General features: G+C 41.1%; 6 non-coding genes and 1 pseudogene across 6 annotated transcripts; 3 read left to right on the top strand and 4 right to left on the bottom strand.

Moving 5' to 3' along the window:
• LOC141318658 (uncharacterized) overlaps positions 1 to 24,603 on the bottom strand; it is a 530,387-nt pseudogene that overhangs the window by 49,683 nt on the left and 456,101 nt on the right.
• On the bottom strand, positions 293 to 407 carry LOC141291137 (U5 spliceosomal RNA). The gene has a single exon (XR_012340286.1). It is a non-coding gene; the product is annotated as a U5 spliceosomal RNA (small nuclear RNA).
• On the top strand, positions 1,849 to 1,930 carry trnas-aga (transfer RNA serine (anticodon AGA)). The gene has a single exon. It is a non-coding gene; the product is annotated as a tRNA-Ser (tRNA).
• trnah-gug (transfer RNA histidin (anticodon GUG)) lies at positions 2,085 to 2,156 on the top strand. The gene has a single exon. It is a non-coding gene; the product is annotated as a tRNA-His (tRNA).
• Positions 2,516 to 2,630, bottom strand: LOC141288998 (U5 spliceosomal RNA). The gene has a single exon (XR_012339784.1). It is a non-coding gene; the product is annotated as a U5 spliceosomal RNA (small nuclear RNA).
• Positions 4,297 to 4,368, top strand: trnah-gug (transfer RNA histidin (anticodon GUG)). The gene has a single exon. It is a non-coding gene; the product is annotated as a tRNA-His (tRNA).
• LOC141290308 (U5 spliceosomal RNA) lies at positions 4,560 to 4,675 on the bottom strand. Its single transcript, XR_012340095.1, has one exon. It is a non-coding gene; the product is annotated as a U5 spliceosomal RNA (small nuclear RNA).

Below are 24,603 nucleotides of genomic sequence, written 5' to 3'. Positions count from 1 at the left end.
TATACCAACAACGCAGGCAGCAGAGGCTGGCTTTCGGGGTCAACAAAGAAGGCTCGAAGTGCACGAGTCACTGATGGGGCCAAAAGAGCTGAAGCCATCTTTGTTTGATCCCGTCCAGGGTTTGTATCCCGTCATGGACGAGAGAGCGCTGTCTTTCCATGCTGGCTAAAGAAATTTGAAGCCGCGAAGCTGGAAGCGCAAAGGCTGCAAACACAGACCACGACGAGGCGCGCGTCGTTCCACTGCACACTGGCGGGTGGCTAGATTGACTCTGCTCTTGACACTATAGTGTAGCTGTGCTGTGAGCAGAGCCCCCAAAAATACAGGTCACTCGCAAAGGTTCCCCTCCATGGAAATCTTTAGTAAAAGGCGAAAGATTTATGCGCTGATGACGAGAAACTCGAGATGTGTCTCTATGCCCTTGGACCTGTGCGCTCACTGTGGTAAACCACTACGCTCACCAAGGGTAATCTAGGGTGCCGACACCTGCCAACATGATTTTCGTCACCCCCCTCACTCCAAATGGGAGAAGTAAAAGTTACGAAAGTCCCTTCCCTCACCCAGTATTCACAAACCCGATCAAGGTAATGTCATCTCTTTTTTCATGCCCCCGTATTAGAGGCCAAAAAAAATATTAAATGAAATAAAGCGGTCCAAATAATGACCCACTGTAATGTGTAGCATTCAAGATATTGAGAGACTTTAGCTCGTGGCGGGTCAATCTGGTATTTCTTGGAGTAGGGGCTCGTTTTGGCAAGTTGGGTGCAGTCGCGTGTGCTGGGAGCGAAGAACTGCAAGCGCAACTCTTCGTTAGTATGGTGGACAGTATCTCCGCCTGTCACGTGGAAGACCGGGGTTAGATTCCCCAACGGGGAGACCTAGTTCTCTGCTGCTGTTGAATGACTCATCCAAAAGCTTTTGGTGCAGACAGAGGTCACAGAAGGAGTTCTGCTTCGAGGTCAACCGCAGCCGAAAACAATGCGTTGGCCGGGAATCAAACCCGGGTCAACTGCTTGGAAGGCAGCTATGCTCACCACTATACCACCAACGCAGGCGCTCGGTGTTAGTTTTAAGCAATCAGAAAAGAATGCTCGAATCCGGGTCACGGCAGCCCTTTGCTGTTAAGCGACGGGGACGTCCAGCTCCTTTTTGCCAACTCACCCTTCAGTTGAATTATGCGCCTGAAGCTCGGCGGCATCCTGTGCTGCCCGCCTCCAGTCAAGAGAGCAGGTGGTCCACAGGCAGGCGTAGTCTTGGCCGAGAGGTTAAAGCGATGGACTTGAAATCCATTGGGGTCTCCCCGCGCAGGTTCGAGCCATGCCGAATGTGGTCGGGCATTCCCCCTTTTACCTTTAGCTTCTTGCGACGGTGGTTGGGCCTTCCAAGGCCTTTGGCCTTCGCTCTCTCTGACGTAATTGCGTGCAGCCTTTGTCCCGTAGCTCCTGTGGCAAGTGAGCTTCTGCCAGGCGGCTTGTGGAGAAAGTGTTCTTATATAAAAAGTAAGAGGCGCACAAAATACAAAAGCCCGGATAGCTCAGTAGGTAAAGCATCACACTTTTAATCTGAGGGTCCAGGGTTCAAGTCCCTGTTCGGGCAAAGGGCCATCTTCTTGTCGGCGGCCTCAGCTTGCAGTCGTGCCGGTCCAGCACTGCCGTGTGTCGGCGTACGCTTAAAGATGTGAAAGAGTTCACACACAGTGTTTGCTTCATGAATTTTTCGTTGCTTGTGGTGGGCTGTTTTCCCCTTTAGGAGTTTTACGCTAGGCGATTTCAGTAAAGCGGTAACCAGTTCATTGTTTTTTCAGGCAACTTTGAGGTCGACAACGGGACAGAGGACGTCAGGGTCGCCGTAGTCGTGGCCGAGTGGTTAAGACGATGGACTAGAAATCCATTGGGGACTCCCCGCGCAGGTTCGAATCCTGCCGACTACGCTCTTCACCGGTGATGAGGAGAAGTAGGCGGGCCCTTTTCTTCCGTGTCCCTTGCAAGGCTTTGTGTGCCATCTTTCCACAGTAATAAAAAGCACCGCTAGCCCTTTTTTTTCAATTCGGGCGGCCGGCACCACCAGATGTGAGCCAGTGGTGCGCCGTGATCGTGTAGTGGTTAGTACTCTGCGTTGTGGCCGCAGCAACCCCGGTTCGAATCCGGGTCACGGCAGGCTTTTTGTTCACTGAGCTCCTTTCTGCCACCTCCATTTTTCGTACGGGTGCGGTGCCAGTTAAACTATACCAACAACGCAGGCAGCAGAGCCTGGCTTTCGGGGTCAACAAAGAAGGCTCGAAGTGCACGAGTCACTGATGGGGCCAAAAGAGCTGAAACCATCTTTGTTTGATCCCGTCCAGGGTTTGTATCCCGTCATGGACGAGAGAGCGCTGTCTTTCCATGCTGGCTAAAGAAATTTGAAGCCGCGAAGCTGGAAGCGCAAAGGCTGCAAACACAGACCATGACGAGGCGCGCGTCGTTCCACTGCACGTTGGCGGGTGGCCAGATTGACTCTGCTCTTGACACTATAGTGTAGCTCTGCTGTGAGCAGAGCCCCCAAAAATACAGGACACTCGCAAAGGTTCCCCTCCACGGAAATCTTTAGTAAAAGGCGAAAGATTTATGCGCTGATGACGAGAAACTCGAGATGTGTCTCTATGCCCTTGGACCTGTGCGCTCACTGTGGTAAACCACTACGCTCACCAAGGGTAATCTAGGGTGCCGACACCTGCCAACATGATTTTCGTCACCCCCCTCACTCCAAATGGGAGAAGTAAAAGTTACGAAAGTCCCTTCCCTCACCCAGTATTCACAAACCCGATCAAGGTAATGTCATCTCTTTTTTCATGCCCCCGTATTAGAGGACAAAAAAAATATTAAATGAAATAAAGCGGTCCAAATATTGACCCACTGTAATGTGTAGCATTCAAGATATTGAGAGACTTTAGCTCGTGGCGGATCAATCTGGTTTTTCTTGGAGTAGGGGCTCGTTTTGGCAAGTTGGGTGCAGTCGCGTGCTGGGAGCGAAGAACAGCAAGCGCAACTCTTCGTTAGTATAGTGGACAGTATCTCCGCCTGTCACGTGGAAGAACGGGGTTAGATTCCCCAACGGGGAGACCTAGTTCTCTGCTGCTGTTGAACGACTCATCCAAAAGCTTTTGGTGCAGACAGAGGTCACAGAAGGAGTTCTGCTTCGAGGTCAACCGCAGCCGAAAACAATGCGTTGGCCGGGAATCGAACCCGGGTCAACTGCTTGGAAGGCAGCTATGCTCACCACTATACCATCAACGCAGACGCTCGGTATCAGTTTTAAGCAATCAGAAAAGAATGCTCGAATCCGGGTCACGACAGCCCTTTGCTGTTAAGCGACGGGGACGTCCAGCTCCTTTTTGCCAACTCACCCTTCAGTTGAATTATGCGCCTGAAGCTCGGCGGCATCCTGTGCTGCCCGCCTCCAGCCAAGAGAGCAGGTGGTCCTCAGGCAGGCGTAGTCCTGGCCGAGAGGTTGAAGCGATGGACTTGAAATCCATTGGGGTCTCCCCGCGCAGGTTCGAGCCATGCCGAATGTGGTCGGGCATTCCCCCTTTTACCTTTAGCTTCTTGCGACGGTGGTTGGGCCTTCCAAGGCCTTTGGCCTTCGCTCTCTCTGACGTAATTGCGTGCAGCCTTTGTCCCGTAGCTCCTGTGGCAAGTGAGCTTCTGCCAGGCGGCTTGTGGAGAAAGTGTTCTTATATAAAAAGTAAGAGGCGCACAAAATACAAAAGTCCGGATAGGTCAGTCGGTAAAGCATCACACTTTTAATCTGAGGGTCCAGGGTTCAAGTCCCTGTTCGGGCAAAGGGCCATCTTCTTGTCGGAGGCCTCAGCTTGCAGTCGTGCCGGTCCAGCACTGCCGTGTGTCGGCGTACGCTTAAAGAGTTCACATACAGTGTTTGCTTCATGAATTTTTCGTTGCTTGTGGTGGGCTGTTTTCCCCTTTAGGAGTTTTAAGCTAGGCGATTTCAGTAAAGCGGTAACCAGTTCATTGTTTTTTCAGCCAACTTTGAGGTCGACAACGGGACAGAGGACGTCAGGGTCGCCGTAGTCATGGCCGAGTGGTTAAGGCGATGGGCTAGAAATCCATTGGGCTCTCCCCGCGCAGGTTCGAATCCTGCCGACTACGCTCTTCACCGGTGCTGAGGAGAAGTAGGCGGGCCCTTTTCTTCCGTGTCCCTAGCACGGCTTTGTGTGCCCTCTCTCCACAGTAATAAAAAGCGCCGCTAGCCCTTTTTTTTCAATTCGGACGGCCGGCACCACCAGATGTGAGCCAGTGGTGCGCCGTGATCGTATAGTGGTTAGTACTCTGCGTTGTGGCCGCAGCAACCCCGGTTCGAATCCGGGTCACGGCAGGCTTTTTGTTCACTGAGCTCCTTTCTGCCACCTCCATTTTTCGTACGGGTGCGGTGCCAGTTAAACTATACCAACAACGCAGGCAGCAGAGGCTGGCTTTCGGGGTCAACAAAGAAGGCTCGAAGTCACTGATGGGTGCACTGCACGCTGGCGGGTGGCCAGATTGACTCTGCTCTTGACACTATAGTGTAGCTCTGCTGTGAGCAGAGCCCCCAAAAATACAGGTCACTCACAAAGGTTCCCCTCCACGGAAATCTTTAGTAAAAGGCGAAAGATTTATGCGCTGATGACGAGAAACTCGAGATGTGTCTCTATGCCCTTGGACCTGTGCGCTCACTGTGGTAAACCACTACGCTCACCAAGGGTAATCTAGGGTGCCGACACCTGCCAACATGATTTTCGTCACCCCCCTCACTCCAAATGGGAGAAGTAAAAGTTACGAAAGTCCCTTCCCTCACCCAGTATTCACAAACCCGATCAAGATAATGTCATCTCTTTTTTCATGCCCCCGTATTAGAAGCCAAATAAAAATATTAAATGAAATAAAGCGGTCCAAATAATGACCCACTGTAATGTGTAGCATTCAAGATGTTGAGAGACTTTAGCTCGTGGCGGGTCAATCTGGTATTTCATGGAGTAGGGGCTCGTTTTGGCAAGTTGGGTGCAGTCGCGTGTGCTGAGAGCGAAGAACAGCAAGCGCATGTACCTTCCAGCGATCAGCCGGCTGAACAATTCCTAACATTTCCTAACAAGATTTGAATACTTCCGAACGTTGTCTGAACATTTCTGAACGAAGTCCGAACGAGGTGCATACTCCTTTGTAACTACAACCGAACAGGTCCTAACGCAAATCCTAAAGCTTCGAACAAGTGGGGCAAAGCAGCCAATCAATTCCTACCGAGAGGAAAGAGCTAATCGGTCATCAATCTCGCTGCTGATTGGCTGAATGAGTTTTGTGACATTCCAGCTGTTTACTGGACATCTGCTAACCGGAGATCGAAGATAAGCAAGATTATCAAATTACAAATCCGTAACACTAATGTTAACCTATTTGTTCAAACATCAAATTATGATTTTATTCCGATCGGTACATGCTTGCGTAGCAAAGTAAACTAACTTAAAACTGACGTGTATCAGTTATCGCTAGCTAATGCTAATTAACCCTTTGATGCATAACATGGGTCATAAGTGACCTGACTGAGTTTTTATTTTCGATATTTTTGCAAAAATTTTATTTCATCATTCAGTATTCCAAGTATTCAGTCCCTGTTATTTCAGTCATGGCTGAGTAATTCTTTTCTGAATGTATGTAATTATTATATAACTAGTTTTTAATTTCCACAAATCGTTGTTCATTTTCCTTTCATACTTTATATAAAAACACAGTTTTTGTAATTTTACATGAAAATCTATTTGAACATTTTTGCAAGTAGAAACTTATTTACTGCAGAAAATAATTAACCTGCCATATTTTTTTACCACTTAACATGTCTTGCATGTTTTTTTTTTTATATTTGATGCACAGTGTTGGGGAGGTTACTTTGGAAATGTAATAGATTACAGATTACAAATTACCCTATTTAAAATGTAATAAGTAGTGTACCTTTTCAATTACTTTAGAAAAGTAAAGTAACTAATTACATCTGATTACTTTTTGATTACTTTTAAGTTTCTAATGGATATTTTCAACTAAATAATTTTCAAGCATTTATATCAAGCAGGTGTGACCTTACAGTAGTTTACTGTTAGAATTTCAAAATCTTTCATCACTTGAATTAAGATTATATTAATTTAATTTTAAAGTACAGCCATCACAAAACCAGACCTTATAACAAAAAAATTGTTTAATGTTGTTACAAAATCAAAATTTTGCATAGCTATGACAGGACACACTGGCAAGTAACAATGCCTTGAAAAACTTAAATCTTAAAAAAAGATTTCTTTAAATATCTAAATTATCTATTTAAAATAATAGATAATTTGTAAACTTAAATGAAAACATGGCTCCTACATAATTATTTTTAGTTATATTTAAGAGAAAACACAATTCTAGATTATAATAATGTAGTAAAAACACGTTTTTTTCTTCTGACTGATATAATATTTTTTTTTTTTACAAATCTGCATACTATTATTATTTTTTTTACCACTATGTGTGAAGGGAAATCATTATACCATACAGGGCTAATAATTATTTCTCACTAACAGAAGAAAGAATAGATTCTAGAATAGATACTGCCAAATCCAAACAGACTCCATCATTGAAGCTGTGTCATAAAATCCATGGTATTGTTTTTTTTTTTTTTTTTAAATAAAGTTACATTTCATCTAAAACACTGCTTAGATTCAGTGACCAACTGGGGTGCTTCACTAGATAATAGCTCGATTTTGCAAAACAAAATGGGACAAACTAATTGAGAGATTTGTCCACTAGGTGGCACGTTAGGTCAACATCGATCATTACAGAGAAAAGTTTCAAGCACTTGAGAAAAATAGATCTATATTATTCGAAAATAAACTAAACTGCAGCGGATTTTCATCCTTCAAATCATTAGTCACGTTTCAGCTGAAAATCACGCAGTAGTCTAAACACTGATTTTACAAATTACACTCAAAATTAAAATGGGTTAATCTGATAAAATCGCAAGTTAGATCTGACATTACCAACCTTATTCAAGGAGAAAAAATGCAATTTTTTTGTGAAAGGGTTCATAAATACAAGTGTGTCTGGTAAAGGCAGCTAGCAGGCTAGCTAATTTGTTATGAATGTTTTTAATATTGGTCTCCAACACACAAAGGGGATGATGAACGCGCTGACAAAGAGGATTAACCTAATTGGCAGATGTGGTGCACCCCAAATTCAAACCAATCAAAAGCATCAGAATAGCACCGCTTTAATAAATGGCCTTAGCAGAAGGCATCGTGCATATCAAAAACAGGCAAAGCAACAGATTAATATTATTCAACATATCCCAGATTTTTAAAGAAAATTTTTAGATGAACCCCATTTGTAATCTTCTAACTGTAATTTAATTACACATTTTTCTAAGTAACTTTAACGAATTACTGTTACATTTATTTTGTAATTAAATTACGTAACGGCGTTACATGTAACTAGTTACTCCCCAACACTGACCATCCAATTAATATTAAAATCACCAGACATCATACATTCACAGCAGTTATCAAGAGTAGAAAGAAGATTCTTCAGTTCATTATAAAACTTTCAATAAGTAAATTCTGTATCTGATCTATTTTTGGTCATATACTTCTTATATTTATATGTCCTCCCAGTATTCCTTTAAATTTATTCCCAGAGTTCCAGATGACTTTAGCATGATTCACAGTTTGAAAGAGTCTTGACTTCTTCTGTTTCAATATTGCATTTAATTTATTGCATGCCTTTTAGCCCTCGTAAAACTCTGTTGGCATTTGTCCGTTATTGCAGACGGGCCATTACGGTAATGACAATCTGTAACTGGCATATAAGGATTAATGTGAGGCATAGAACTCACCTCAGTGTCCATGTAAGTGATCTCAGATTGATCAAACACTACAGGTTCTTTTCAAAAAAATTTGCATATTGTGATAAAGTTCATTATTTTCTTTAATGTACTGATAAACATGAGACTTTCATATATTTTAGATTCATTACACACAACTGAAGTAGTTCAAGCTTTTTATTGTTTTAATATTGATGATTTTGGCATACAGCTCATGAAAACCCCAAAATTTAAAAAAATTAGCATATTTCATCCGAGCAATAAAAGAAAAGTGTTTTTAATACAAAAAAAGTCAACATTCAAATAATTATGTTCAGTTATGCACTCAAAACTTGGTCGGGAATCCTTGTGCAGAAATGACTGCTTCAATGCGGCGTGGCATGGAGGCAATCAGCCTGTGGCACTGCTGAGGTGTTATGGAGGCCCAGGATGCTTCGATAGCGGCCTTAAGCTCATTCAGAGTGTTGGGTCTTGCGTCTCTCAACTTTCTCTTCACAATATCCCACAGATTCTCTATGGGGTTCAGGTCAGGAGAGTTGGCAGGCCAATTGAGCACAGTAATACCATGGTCAGTGAACCATTTACCAGTGGTTTTGGCACTGTGAGCAGGTGCTAGGTCGTGCTGAAAAATGTAATCTTCATCTCCATAAAGCTTTTCAGCAGATGGAAGCATGAAGTGCTTCAAAATCTCCTGATAACATTGACCCTGCCCTTGATAAAACACAGTGGACCAACACCAGCAGGTGACATGGCACCCCAGACCATCACTGACTGTGGGTACTTGACACTGGACTTCAGGCATTTTGGCATTTTCCTCTCCCCAGTCTTCCTCCAGACTCTGGCACCTTGATTTCCGAATGACATGCAAAATTTGCTTTCATACGAAAGAAGTACTTTGGACCACTGAGCAACAGTCCAGTGCTGCTTCTCTGTAGCCCATTTCCTGCACACGCCTGTACACGGTGGCTCTGGATGTTTCTACTCCAGACTCAGTTCACTGCTTCCGCAGGTCCCCCAAGGTCTGGAATTGGTCCTTCACCACAATCTTCCTCAGGGTCCGGTCACGTCTTCTCGTTGTGCAGCGTTTTCTGCCACACTTTTTCCTTCCCACAGACTTCCCACTGAGGTGCCTTGATACAGCACTCTGGGAACAGCCTATTCATTCAGAAATTTCTTTCTGTGTCTTACCCTCTTGCTTGAGGGTGTCAATGATGGCCTTCTGGACAGCAGTCAGGTCGGCAGTCTTACCCATGATTGCGGTTTTGAGTAATGAACCAGGCTGGGATTTTTCAAAAGCCTCAGGAATCTTTCGCAGGTGTTTAGAGTTAATTAGTTGATTCAGATGATCTTAATAGCTCGTTTAGAGAACCTTTTCATGATATGCTAATTTTTTGAAATAAGAATTTTGGGTTTTCATAAGCTATATGCCAAAATCATCAATATTAAAACAATAAAAGGCTTAAACTACTTCAGTTGTGTTTAATGAATCTAAAATATGTTAAAGTCTAATGTTTATCAGTACATTACAGAAAATAATGAACTTTATCACAATATGCTAATTTTTTTTAAAGGACCTGTACTGCCACTGCCTTTACTCCTGCTAGACAGCACAGCTCTGCATTTTCCACTTTGTCCAAAATTGGTAACTTCAGCCGCTGCCCAAGTTCACCTGTTGATTCATTAGCCAGCGCCGCGTCTCCATGGACGGACCAGTCCTGTCACCCCTCCGCACCTCCCCAGGCGATCCCCACCGACAGCCAGGGACAGCACACACTCCGGCTCCATCGGGACAAACGCCATCCAGCATCGGAGTCAGGGTAAATTGCGGAGATGTTATAGACAGGGTGACAGTGCTTAATAAAATGTTAAATTGCTCCAATACTTGAACAGGGAAGACACACATATTGGACGATAGAGACCCAACAGAGACAGAATGCACAGACTTTGATTTTAATATAAGGGGTAACTGGGAACACAGGTGCACAGAATGACGAACTGGACTAAAGAAAAGGAACAGGACCAAAAAAGGGCACACAGAAACAGAAACAGGTCCATATTCCTGGCATATCATCCCCCTTCTGGAAGGCGCATCCTTGCTCTGATGGAAAAACAGAAGGAGAAGAATGGATCCTGGGAGGAGCCTGTCTCTGTATGTCCTTGTTAGGGGTGGCACGGTTCACAAAACCCACGGTTCGGTTCGTATTGCGGTTTTAGGGTCACGGTTTTCGGTTCTGTACGGTTCTTGTTTTTATTTTTCATTTTAATCTTTAACACTCCAGAAGTTTACTTTGGCATATGAAATGTAGCTTGATTATCCACAATTTAGGATACATTATTAAAAAAAAAAAAGTTATATCATGTAGCCTAATCATGCACAAACTGAACTGGACTTGACATTATTGAGACCATCTCTGAGGAAAGCTAGGGGAGATTTGATACAGCAAGAGAGAAGACATTGATGACATGCTTTTCATTTATTTGACAAAAACAGGACAATGTGTATCTCTACAGGAATTTGTGTGCCTTTTTAGTAGCCTGGCTAACGCCAGACCACGTTATGACTTCGTCATGATTCGTCATGACAGACTAGCAGCGTGAATAAAATCGCGCTGCGCAAGGCAGGATGGGGAAACCCAGGCTACCTTTATAGCACATAAAGACTGAACTGAAGAATTAACTTGCATGTCTACCAACACACTGGCGTGATGTCTTCTCAGATGAACTGACAAATAAAGATGAAATCCAAAATGTTCCCACACACCTGACCTGGCTAAGGGGCCGTTCACATGAAGCCTCTTTTGCGCACTCAAGTTTGTTATTTCAAATGTTGACGCGTCGCGTGGTATGCTCGTTTTTTCCAGGCGCGTACGTGCCGCATCGAGATAAAAACATCTCAACTTTTCAAAATTCCGCAAGCTCACCGCAGACCATGTGACATGAACCAACCAATCAGCTTCATCCTTTCCTTTAATAAAATTGAAAGCACAGCCAAGTTGGATGAACAGCGTATCATACCTGGCGCATCTTCCAACTCCGGGCAGCCTTCCTTATCTCTCCCACTTGCCATTTCTACACGTGACGTAACCTGCAGCACTCCACTTTTACTGTGTGTATGTCTACACACACCTCTTATTTCGCGCAAAAAGGACACTCACGAGGCTACATTGCGCATGCGTTGAACCGTTGAACCGTGCGGTGCACACACGCACCGAACCGAGACAAGCGAACCGAACGGTTCGGTTGTTTTTCATGTACCGTGCCACCCCTAGTCCTTGTGTCTCCTTCTCTTTCTCAGGGAACAAGGGTTGTAGTTGTAACCCGAAACAGTTATGTTAAAAATGCTAACAATGTCCTTTATTGTGTTTCAACCAAAAAACTGCACTTCCTGTGAGATCTCTTTTCAATTCATGATATACAAATGTGAAGTTCTTACATTGTAGACAGAGCAAACGCATTGTCCATATTCCTAATTATTACTTGCTCTTTTATGCATTACAGTGTCAACTAGCTATATTGTGTTGACTTTGCTTAAAGTGTACTATGGACAAAACATAATGCTTTAAGATGTGAAATAGAATGTTCCATTATATACATTTTGTTTGAAACTCTTTCTACACTAAGGGGATCTGTTAGGCTACTCTCTATTATGAATTTTCATGTGCCTGTCAAGGCTTCCTTTTAGACTAAAACAGTTTCCACACTGAGAGCATGTGTAAGGCTTCTCTCCAGTATGAACTCTCATGTGCTTGTTAAGGGTTCCTTTTTGATTAAAACTCTTTCCACACAGTTTGCACGAGTAAGGCTTCTCTCCAGTATGAACTCTTATGTGCTTGTTAAGGGTTCCTTTTTCACTGAAACTTTTTCCACACAGTTTGCATGAGTAAGGCTTCTCTCCTGTGTGTACTCTCATGTGTCTGTTAAGGCTTTCTTTTTGATTAAAACTCTTTCCACACTGTTGGCATGTAGAAGGGTTCTCCATTGTGTGGATTTTCTGGTGGATTTTAAGGTTTCCACCTTCAGCAAAACTCTTTCCACACTGTTTGCATCTGTAAGGCTTCTCTCCAGTGTGAACTTTCATGTGTCTGTTAAGGTGTCCTTTTAGAGTGAAACTCTTTCCACACTGTTGGCAGGTGTAAGGCTTCTCTCCAGTGTGAATTCTTCCTTTTTGAGAGAAACTGTTTTCACACTGAACGCAAGAAAAATAACTCATAGTTCCTGTAGTTTGAGCTCTTTTTTGTTTAGAAGTTTTTTCAGACTCTAAAGAACAAAAAGATTTTTCTCCAGATACAAAATCATGAAGATTCTCAAACTGAACTTTCTCTTCAGTTTCATTTAGATCTTCTCTCTCCTCTTTCAGCGCTGTTAGGTCTAAAGTGGAAAAACAAAGAAATAAAAGTTAACCCCAGTTTAATGGCACAAAACATTTAATATCAAAACATGTAGATATTCAATTCAATTCAATTCAAGTTTATTTGTATAGCGCTTTTTACAATACAAATTGTTGCAGAGCAGCTGTACAAAAGTTTTAGGCAACTACAATATATTTAGTAGCTTATTAGTGGTGAATACTGTATGTTGAGTCGATGTACGTATGATATAAATATTAAATCAGTAACTGTGTAATCAAACAGATGATGAACACTAATTGCAATGGTTATGTGCTGTAATCAACTTGTAGGAAAATTATGTAGTGCTGTATATGTTGTTTCAAGGCTGGCATCATCTGCGGTCCTCTGAGGGGTTGGCATCATCTCTTCTTCTGAATCCGGGCTGAATCTTGTGTAAACCCTAGTTACCACGGGATGGAAATCCCGTGGCAGAGACAGAGAAACAAAGAAATAATTAGCGTAGCTGCTGTTCCAACTTCCGACCAAACAAAAATGATGGTTTAGCCCAAGCTGAAGAATATTAATGTGCATTTGATCAGATGTAACTGAAATTACAACGTTATGAGATACATTATGTGAATGCTTGGCTAAAGAGATGAGTCTTTAATCTAGATTTAAACATAGAAAGTGTGTCTGAACCCCGAACGTTATCAGGAAGGCTATTCCAGAGTTTGGGAGCCAGATGAGAAAAGGCTCTCCCTCCTTTAGTGGACTTTGCTATCCTAGGTACTACCAAAAGTCCAGAGTTTTGCGACCTTAGGGAGCGTGAGGGATTGTAGCGTAGTAGGAGACTAGTTAGGTATGCAGGAGCTAAACCATTAAGGGCCTTATAGGTAAGAAGTAAGATTTTGTAAGTGATACGGAACCTTATAGGTAGCCAGTGCAGAGACCGTAAAATTGGGTTAATATGATCATATTTTCTTGACCTGGTAAGGACTCTAGCAGCTGCATTTTGGACTACCTGTAGCTTATTTATTGAAGAAGCAGGACAACCACCTAGTAGTGCATTACAATAGTCCAGTCTAGACGTCATGAATGCATGAACTAACTTTTCTGCATCAGAAACAGGTAACATGTTCCGTAGCTTAGCAATGTTTCTAAGATGAAAGAATGCTGTTTTTGTAACATAGGAAATATGATTTTCAAAAGACAGGTTGCTGTCTAATATAACACCCAGATTTTTGACTGTAGAGGAAATAACAGTACATCCATCTAGTTGCAGGTTGCAGTTTAAGAGATTTTGTGTACTGTTTTTTGGTCCAATAAGTAATATCTCAGTCTTATCTGAATTCAACAGTAGAAAATTATTGGTCATCCAGTCTTTCACATTTTTAACACACTCTGTTAACTTTGCTAAGTTAGAGGTTTCATCTGGTCTTGTTGAAATATATAGTTGAGTATCATCAGCATAACAATGGAAACTAATCCCATATTTCCTAATAATATTACCGAGGGGTAACATGTAAATTGAAAATAGTAGGGGACCTAGGACAGATCCTTGTGGCACTCCATACTTTACTGGTGTTAGCTGCGATGACTCCCCGTTTAAATAAACAAAGTGGTAGCGATCGGACAGGTATGATCTGAACCATCCTAAAGCCTGCCCTTGAATACCTGTTTAGTTTTGTAATTGATCTATGAGTATTTCATGATCTATAGTGTCGAACGCAGCACTAAGATCAAGTAAAACTAGCAATGAAACGCAGCCTTGATCTGACGCAAGTAGCAAGTCGTTTGTGATTTTTACAAGTGCAGTTCCTGTGCTATGATGGGGCCTGAAACCTGACTGAAATTCTTCAAATATATTATTATTTTGCAAGAAGGAGCACAATTGAGCAGACACAACTTTTTCTAGAATTTTAGACATAAATGGAAGATTAGAAATGGGTCTGTAATTTGCCAGTTCACTAGGGTCTAGCTGTGGTTTCTTAATAAGAGGCTTAATAACCGCTAGTTTGAATGGTTTTGGGACATGACCTAAAGATAACGATGAGTTAACAATATTAAGAAGTGGTACTTCTGCAACAGGTAACAACTCTTTTAGTAATTTAGTGGGTACAGGATCTAATAGGCATGTTGTTGGTTTAGATGTGATGATAAATTTATTTAAATCTTTCTTTTCTATAGTTGTAAAGCACTGAAGTTTTTCTTTGGGTGTAATGACTAATGTTGAAGTATCAGTTGCTGTATTATCTATATTAGTTATTGTATTTCTAATGTTGTCTATTTTATCAGTAAAGAAATTCATAAAGACATTACTATTAAACTGTGCAGGAATATTCAGGTCAGGAGGTGTTTGGTTATTTGTTAATCTAGCCACTGTGCTAAATAAAAACCTTGGATTGTTTTGGTTTTTTTCTATGAGTTGGTGGATATACTCGGCTTTAGCAGCTTTTAAAGCCCGTCTATAGCTGGACATACTGTTTTTCCATGCAATTTTAAAAACTTCTAAGTTAGTTTTTCTCCATTTACGCTCAAGATTACGAGTTTCTTTTTTGAGAGAATGGGTATTACTGTTGTACCACGGCGCAGTACGTTTTTCTCTAACCTTTTTTAGCTTGATTGGGGCAACAGCTTCTAATGTGTTAGAGAAGATAGTGCCTATGTTACTAATCATTTTGTCTAGTTCATGTTTATTTATGGGTGCACAGAGCAGTTGAGATAAATCAGGCAGGTTATTTTTGAATCTATCTTTGGTAGCAAGAACAATAGTTCTGCCCAGACGATAACGCGGAGCCATATAGTTAACATCAGTGATACGCAGCATGCACGATACGAGGAAATGATCAGTAACATTGTCGCTTTGAGGTACGATATCTATATCAGTAAGATCAAGTCCGTGCGATATAATTAGATCTAGTGTATGATTAAAACGATGAGTGGGCCCAGTGACGTTTTGTTTGACTCCAAAAGAGTTTAACAGGTCAGTAAACGCAAGTCCTAACGCATCATTTGTATTATCAACATGAATGTTAAAATCTCCAACAACTAATGCTTTATCAAAATTAACCAATAGGTCAGACAGGAAATCTACAAATTCTTTTAGGAAATCTGTATACGGCCCTGGAGGTCTATACACAGTAGCCAGAGCAAGAGATAGGAGAGGTTTATTTTGCATATCCGACAGAGTAACATTAAGTAGGAGTACTTCAAATGAATTAAACCTGTAACCTGTTTTCTGAGTAACATTGAAAATGTCACTATAAATTGTTGCTACACCACCGCCACGACCAATCTGACGGGGTTCATGCTTATAACAGTAGTTTGGTGGAGTAGACTCATTAAGACCAATATAATCGTTTGGTTTTAGCCAAGTTTCAGTCAAGCAGAGTACATCAAAACTGTTATCTGTGGTTATTTCATTTACAATAAGTGCTTTGGGTGCGAGTGATCTAATGTTTAGGAGCCCAAGCTTTAAAAATTGATTTTGTTCATTTATTGTGCATTTTTTTGGTCTAATCAAGATTAGATTTGTTCTAGATCCTGCATTAAATTTTTGTTTTGACCTCACTATTCGAGGAACAGACACAGTCTTTATAGGTTGGACAGCACCTATACTATCGTTTAAATGTGCATAAAAAAAGCCATCAACGCAACTATTTGAAGAATTGCTTACTAGTCAAATGGAGCGCAGCGTCCTGGAGATGTTGTCCGACAGGAGTTCTGCTCCGACTCTGCTGGGGTGCAGGCCATCAGCGCGGTAAAGCCTAGGGTGCTCCCAGAAAAGATTCCAATTATTAACAAAGAGCAGTTTCTGTTCTTACACCATGACAACAGCCATTCATTTAGAGCAAAATGTCTACTGAACCTTTCGTGTCCACGTCGATACGTGGGAAGCGGTCCTGACACGATGATTCTCGTCGCGGGCGCTGTGCTGCGTACCGTCTCGATCAGGCTCGCGAAATCCCTCTTCAGGACCTCCGTCTGCCGCACTTTGACGTCGTTCACCCCAGCGTGCAGGACGATCGCACCGACGCTCACATCGTCCTTCAGGATGGCAGGTATCTGTGAAGAGACATCAAGAATGCGAGCATCTGGGAGACAACTAGGGCTGTGCGATATGGACAAAAGAAACCTATCACGATTTTCTTGAACAGTATTGCGATTTCGATTTTAATCACGATTTTGACACAGACATGTTTTACAGTGTGAATCTAAAACTTTTTTTTAAGAAAAACAATTAGATCTTTATCAAAGAACTGTAACATGTCTCTAAAACAGAAGGCGGAAAAAAAAATCATCTAGCAGGTGAAAAAAGTTAGGAGCACCAAAAAAAATTTAGGCGCACCCAATTTCTTTTTAGTAATGCACTGATCTTGATTCTTAATGGCTGATTCTGACTGCAGATGTTTTACAAGCACATGATCAAAGTAGGCTACTCTTTCAATATTCAAAGTGCAAATAGAGACCGAATTTTTCAAGCATGATATAGAACTATAGACAACTGCACAATATATTTTTTATAGCCCACATACTAATAACTACCTAGATATTTTATGTAGCCTAATTTGCGCGCATTGAGGAGTCACTCTGTGAACGCGGGATATTAAAATTGCTTTTAAATGCGCGTCCGCGTCTTAGTTTTGGTTTCGTTTTAACGATCTTGCGAGACTCTCAAAGGCGCTGAGCGTGCATTCTACAATAAAAGAGATTATTATAACAAAACCATTTGAAATATGAGAAGACACAAACAGGATTTTGAAAAGCATGTCCCCAGTGAAAATTACGCCCCTGTGTGAGTGGAACTCTGCTGCTGAGTTATCATCTGATGTGGATGAATGCCGTGTTGTACAGTAACGTATATGGACACGGAGGCGCCAGAATTGTATCTGACAGAATGTACGCTATAGCACGAAATATATTATATTTCTTCAAAAGCGGTTTGTTGAGACCTTTTATTTTTCACAATCGAAAGAGAGAATGGCGAACCTGTCACTGTATCAGCTCACAGCAGTCTGTGCAGTAGTTATGGTAGCGAAAGTTTTGTAAAGAAATGAAACCAAGTCGGACAACAACAGTTTCTCGCACGAATGGTCCCAAATATAATTTCATGTCACGCAGATTAAATTTTGGGAGCATATGCGACCAAAACGTTCACAATTTCGAGCCCTGCCTAGTAAAGGTAGAACAAAATGTCTTTAGAACAGACCTATGGCAAAAAGTAAGTATGTGTGTGCGTATGCGCGTGCGTGTGTTTGAAAAAACAACAACCCAGACCACAGTGTCCCACATAAAAACAATTAGAACACTGGCAGAGTCTAGCTGCTTTCTGCTAAGAAAACCAGCATGACCATTTCTGGTTTCAAGCATGAACGTTGGCATGTTCTTGCTCTCTGTTTAGGCACGCTGTGTTGTGATCGGTTCAAATAGCATGCTGCGGGAAAAGTATCAGTCGAGTGCGTCCAAAAAATCGCGCTGTAAGGCGATTTAGAAATCGTGCATGTTCACATCGCGATTTCGATACGATTTCAATTAATCGCACAGCCCTAGAGACAACGAGTGTGCACTTTACCGTTAGCTAAGTTAGCACGAACGTACCGGACGATGGAGTCTCCGACGATCACAGCGTCGCGTTCCGTCTTGCGGAGGGGAGCGAAGCGGTTCCGGGTGGAGATCTCGAAGACCGGGGGCTGCGGAGGGGGAGAGGTCCTGGCTCGGGGTCTGGCTCGCACTTTCCTCTGCTGCTGCACCCAGGGTCCGTGGTGTCCCGGCGCCGGAGTGAACGACATCTGGGAGGATCGCGTCCTGGGTGCGGCGGATCTGGGCAGAGAATCACACGGAGTAGAGGTTATGGGAGTGTTAGGATCGAGCTGTACACTTACCCGGACAGATTTGAGTAAATCCTTTCGGATTCGCAGCTCAATCTGTCTCGCCTGAAGCTCCTGGATCTGCTTCTCCACTGCCTCCAGCTCCATCAGAACCGAGTGCAGCTCGAACGTGTCTTCACCTGCACTCAAAGGTAGACACAAATTCGCCATTAAAGCAAGTAACAGTGAGTAAGCAGTTAAAGTGTTTGTGAATAGAGAATAAACAAATGTATGCAAGATTAGCCGCGACCACGCTGGCAAAGCTAAACGGTTATAAGCTAGCTTAGTAGCAGACTCGGGAAAACAAAAATAAAAACCAGTGATAACAAGGCGTTCCAATTGTTTTTGTTGTACCACACGACGGGTATATTCACATGTTATGAAAAACAAAAATGATGGTGTATAGAATTGTTTTTAGGTTTAAAAATAGAAAATTGTAATTTGACTCGACGGAGCTTCAACTCAAGGTGCACGCTAGGACAAACAGGAAGTGACGATCCTGTTTTGAAAATAACCATTACATTTTCTAAAAGATACAACTCAAAAAGGAGTGTGCGTGAGGGGAATAGACATTGATGGTTATGATTAAAATAAGAAACTTTAGGAATCTAAAGCGAATGGTGTGAAATAAATCTAATACAAAATATTCTATAGTTGAAATTTAAGCAAGAACCACCGGACATTATGTGTTATTCAAGGAGAACATCTGGTTTACTCATCACCATCACTTATCAGTCTGTTTGAGGGGCCTGGAGCATCAGTTTCACATTGGAGTTTATCCCTGGGAGGACCAAAGAGTTTTATTTATATTCCAACTTAAACATTTTTGCAAATATTACATTCACAGAATGGATTTCAGTGTTCGAAGAACATAATGTAAGCCATTTTTATGATTTTTATAAATTTTATAAAAGCCATGGAGATGTTTTTTGTCATCTTTAAAAGAAGTGCACGATGTGTTTTATAAGTTCAAAAACCTAAATAAAATGATGAATACCTGTTTAAGATGTTTAAGATGTACGGTGAATGATTTGTTTAGCTGTAGTAACATGTTTGTTTCAATGTTTTATATTTATGATCACCTGAAAGTATTGTGAATGTTAATTTTAATAAACATGGAGATCGTCTTAAAATAAGTGAATCAAATGTTTTATAATTTCAATAAACTTAAATGTTGAAAACTTGTTTGAGATGTACAATGAATTATTTGTTTAGCTTTAGTTACATGTTTGTTACTTTGATGTTTTATAACTTCAATAAACTTAAAAATATAAAATGAACGTTGTATAATGATTTGTTTTGCTCTAGTAACGTTTGTTACTATGTTTTATATTTATGATTGTCTAAAAGTATTGTAAAGGTTATTTTTATAAACATGAAGATCATCTTTAAAAAAGTGAGCTATGTGTTCAATAAACTTAAATGTTGAATACATGTTTAAGATGTATGATTTGTTTTGCTATAGTGACATGTTTGTTACTTTGATGCCTTGTATAATTATATATGTATTACCCCTCTGGGGTCTGAGGGGCTTTGGTAACTCTACTGATGTTTTGTCCTACCCTGACATTTGTGTGTTTCCAGCACCTTAAAACATATTTATGTTTATGATTATACTTTATTCAGCACAAATTGCGCTACAATTATACGCACGCAAGCGTGATCGAACATGTTTGTGTTTTGAGAAAGCAAACATTTTTGTGAGAATAATTTTCATGTTTTTATTTTGTCTTTTGCTTGAATCACTTTTTAGGTTGAAATGTTTATATCACACATTTGTTTACTGATTTGGACATTACATTGATATAACAACATAAATGTGATTTATGATGAAATGTCTTGAGTCCTACTATAATAATTTAAATGACTTACAATATTTAATTACAAATGGAAGTGTGTTGAACTTTTTGTGTGATGGGTAGGTGTTCACTTTGTACAGTACAAAAGCTTTATAAAAATATAGTAAATAATATTTATTAAAAAAATACAGAAATGGAGAAAGTTTACTGTGATTGGGCGGGTTAAGGGATTTATACAGTTTCAAATTGACATGTCCAGGCCCGCTGACATGTCCAAGCATAATCCTTATGGTTTGGTCTGTTTAAAGACATTTTTCCCTGTACTTATTTTGCCGTTGCTGGGTCCCCATCACAATACTTACCGCTACCTAAAAACTAGTGTAAATGTTTTTCTTTGTTTTATATCACGTGTGATCACATCGTTTATATTCATTTCTTTTATATAGAAGAGAATACGACTTGGAGGACTGGATGTGTGTTTTTGTACATGATTAAGCTATACTGTTGGGCCCAAGTGTTATCATTTATATTTTTAAAACATTAAAGACTTTGTTGATATATTTCATCGTGCGGTTATGGATAAAATAAGAAACTTTGTGTTTGATGTGAAATAAATTATGGTTCAGCTAAAATATAAGCGCAAGCCAGAAGGAATAAGTTGCATTATGTTTATTAAAAGTAACTATGAAAAAAAAGTGTTTACTTTTAAAATGTTTGCAAACCCTCTCTTTCACACAGTAATCCGATCCACAGATTTCTTCAAACAGATGTAGCTACTGTGAGAAGTATTTTGGATCCTCTGCAAAAATGACATGAATGGGTGTGAGACACAGACGACCAGCTCAAATAGAGCTGTATTTTATATACAGCCAATACATGTATGGTCACTTTTACATATAAGAAGTTCAAATGGTCTGTTGTGTAACGCGAGCTCATGAAGCACGCACGGGGAGATCTGCAATGAGAGCAATGCTGAGGAGAGCCTATGAGAGCCTCACGCACGCAGACTTTTATTTTTCACCCTAGACTGTAAAAAGGTGAGGGATTTAATGATTAAATGATAGGAATTTCATTTGTAGTATTATTACTATTATTTTTATCATCATTTTATTATTTTAAATATATATATTTATACTTTATAATTGGTACTCATTTTATAATTGTTGTTGTTGTACGGTTTTCTCGGGGCCCTAGTCAGGTCTTCCATCGCCTCTTTGTCCCATTCCCTCTCAGGAGTTTTAGGTGAGTGTATCGCGTCCATGTCTATGTATTTCAAAGCTCAGATGATCCGCAGATATGATGGGGAAGCCCTATTTATCTTTGCTGAACGCAACCTGACACCCTGCGATACAACACGGATGTGGGGCTAGACCGTAAAATCGCCGAAACATTCTTCAAAGCTTCATTCCTCACCCAACACCGGACGGTCACGCACAGCTACTGTATTTCCTTCACCCTAATGATGAACAACACCGGATGGTCACGCAAACAGGCTATAATTCTCTAACCGGATGACATCAAACACCGGATGGTCACGCAACAACCCATAAAACCCTCAGAAGTTAATCCCGCACCTGGCAAGTGTATCGTAAATTTGCTGCAACAACCATAAACCTGTCAGAAGTTAATCCCGCACCTGGTAAGCGTCTCGTAAATTCTCTCAACAACCCATAAACCTATCATCCGTTGACATCGCACCTGCTCAATCCAGCAAAACAAGGTCAGTAGAGTTCACAAGGTCAAGATCAAACACAAGGTCATGCTCTACGTGGGTGGGCACCGTGGGAAAGGGGTGTGGGGGAGAGGAAAGGTCAAAAGGTCAAAGCCATCAATCATTTCATGACAGGCGGTAGTCCATTATCACTACTGACAGGGGGTGTGACAGTGATTAATAAAATTGCTCCAATACTTGAACACACTGATGTCACGATACTGTGCTGGGAGGAACGACAGAAACGTAGATCAAAGGAACAGAGTTTATTAAAGTTCAAAGACACAGGGTAAGCCACACAAGGAAATAGGGAAGACAGACGTATTTTACGATAGAGACCCAACAGAGACAGAATGCACAGACTTTGATTTTAATATATGGGGTAACTGGGGAACACGGGTGCACAGAATGACTAACTGGACTAAAGGAAAGGAACGCAACCAAAAAAGGGCACACAGAAACAAAAACAGGTCCATATTCCTGGCATATCATCGCCCTTCTGGAAGGCGCATCCTTGCACTGATGGAACAACAGGAGGAGAATGGACATCCTGGAGGAAAATGATTAACAGAGTCCAAGGTGGAGACGACGGAGGGAGGAGCCTGTCTCTGTATGTCCTCGCGTCTCCTTCCCTTTCTCAGGGACCAAGGGTTGTAGTTGGAACCCGAAACGATGATGTTAAAAATGCTAATAATGTCCTTTATTGTGCTTCAACCAAAATCTGCACCTTCTGTGAGATCTCTTTTCAATTCATGATACAAATGTGAAGTTCTTACATTGTAAACAGAGCAAACACATCCATATTATTCCTTACTCTTTTATGCATTACCGTGTCAACAAGCTATATTGTGTTGGACTGAGCTTAAAGTGTACTATGGACAAAACATAATGCTTTACATTTGAATGAGAAAGTTCCATTCTATACATTTTGTTTTAAATTCACTCTACACTTAGAGGATCTGTTGGGCTTCTCTCTATTATGAATTTTCATGTGCCTTTCAAGGCTTCCTTTTAGACTAAAACTTTTCCCACACTGTTTGCATGTGTGAGGCTTCTCTCCAGTATGAACAAACATGTGCCTTTTAAGGGCTCCTTTTTCATTGAAACTCTTTCCACACAGTTTGCATGAGTAAGGCTTCTCTCCAGTGTGAATCATCATGTGTCTGTTAAGGCTTCCTTTTTCATTGAAACTCTTTTCACACCACTGGCAGGTAAAAGGGCTCTCCATGGTGTGAGTTTTCTGGTGGACTTTAAGGTTTCCACTTTGAGCGAAACTCTTTCCACATTGAGAGCATGTGTAAGGCTTCTCTCCAGTGTGAATTATCATGTGTCTGTTAAGGCTTCCTTTTGAAGTGAAAATTTTTCCACACTGTTGGCAGGTAAAAGGGCTCTCCATGGTGTGAATTTTCTGGTGGACTTCAAGGTTTCCACTTAGAGTGAAACTCTTTTCACACTGTTTGGATGTGTAAGGCTTCTCTCCAGTGTGAAGTCTTATGTGTCTGTTAAGGCATCCTTTTAGAATGAAACTCTTTCCACACTGTTGGCAGGTAAGAGGCTTCTCTCCAATGTGAATCATCATGTGTCTGTTAAGGTGTCCTTTTAGGATGAAACTCTTTCCACACTGTTGGCAGGTAAGAGGCTTCTCTCCAGTGTGAATCATCATGTGTCTGTTAAGGTGTCCTTTTAGGATGAAACTCTTTCCACACTGTTGGCAGGTAAGAAATCAATACTGTAATAACTTACGACTTTGCTTAAGTTGGTGTGACTTCTGGTTGTCTGACATACCTCAGCGCTGTTTATAACAGAATTCTGAGCAGAATTTGAATGATTCTCACTGATCTTTCAGCAACCTTAATTCATTATGGGCGAATTCAACACTTTTCACTGGATCTCGCAGCACTGTGCAGTAACAATTGGCTGAAGCCAATTATTTGGCATATATCTGAGGGTCCTTGGTGCAGACTGGACATTCAAGTTTAGGACATCAGCTTGTCATTTTCTCATATACAGATAGGATTGGTTACTTTCGCTTCAAGGACTGTTTATGATCTCAACCTGTTTTGGAGTCTGTGGACCATATCCATTCTTCTCACACATGTACTTATATGCACGGTAAATTTGTGGAATTGTATTTGAATGTAGGTGTTTTGCACTATTTGAAGAGTTGTGTCTGACCAATGTATTGATTGAAAACATGCAGAAAGAAACATCAATGTTGTATTTGGCAATTTAACTCTTTCACATAAGACCAGTTTGATATTTGCAAAGAAGATGATTCCCCCCTTTTAAATTCTCGTAGCTTGACCGGTGCAAAGTAACTGGGAACGTTACAGTACCCTACAGAGATTAGGCTGGCCATTATACAATTAATAATAAAAAAAATCTAGGAAATTTAATGACAGAGTTTAGGATCTACATATATATCTATACACAGACTGATCTTAATGTTTCTGTACCATTTTTGTCTCCTATAGGGAATAAAATGCAACAAATTTAGAGAGAGACGAGGAAAAACTTCTTTCGTAATAAACTAATAATATTTAAACAATGTCAAACAGAAAAAAATTCTTAAATGGCTACAACAATATATATCACCCTTTCTCGTTTCGTTTGATCTCTTTAAACTAATCTTTGCCGCTTTTTTGATAATTCTTTAAGTAAACATTTGCCGGTTTGGTGATTAAATAAACTTCCCCTTTAGACTTCCCCTTGAACTACACGCGACGCATCCTGTGTGTGTGTGATACCTGCGCTGCCAGTTGTCCGCACAACGAAGCGCTGCACTTTTGCACAGTTTTATTAAGGGTGAGTGAAAAATGGATTCTCCGATGCATCGCAATCCTCTTTTCAACGAGCTTGTGTTTTTCCCCGCATATGGCACGTGTGCTCGCTAGAGACGCGGCGGGCTTCATTGCACAGAGTTTGCACTATGAGACATGTGCGGATTGTTTGACAGTGTGCATCCACCCGCAGTGTTTTACTTTAGATATGCCTTCATTTCTGCCGGTTGTAATGCAGTACTAGTA

The sequence above is a fragment of the Garra rufa genome, chromosome 1 (genome assembly GCF_049309525.1).
Source record: "Garra rufa chromosome 1, GarRuf1.0, whole genome shotgun sequence".
Lineage (NCBI taxonomy): Eukaryota > Metazoa > Chordata > Actinopteri > Cypriniformes > Cyprinidae > Garra > Garra rufa.
The sequence above is the reverse complement of the archived record's forward strand: the minus strand, read 5'-3'. Positions and strand labels throughout refer to the sequence as shown.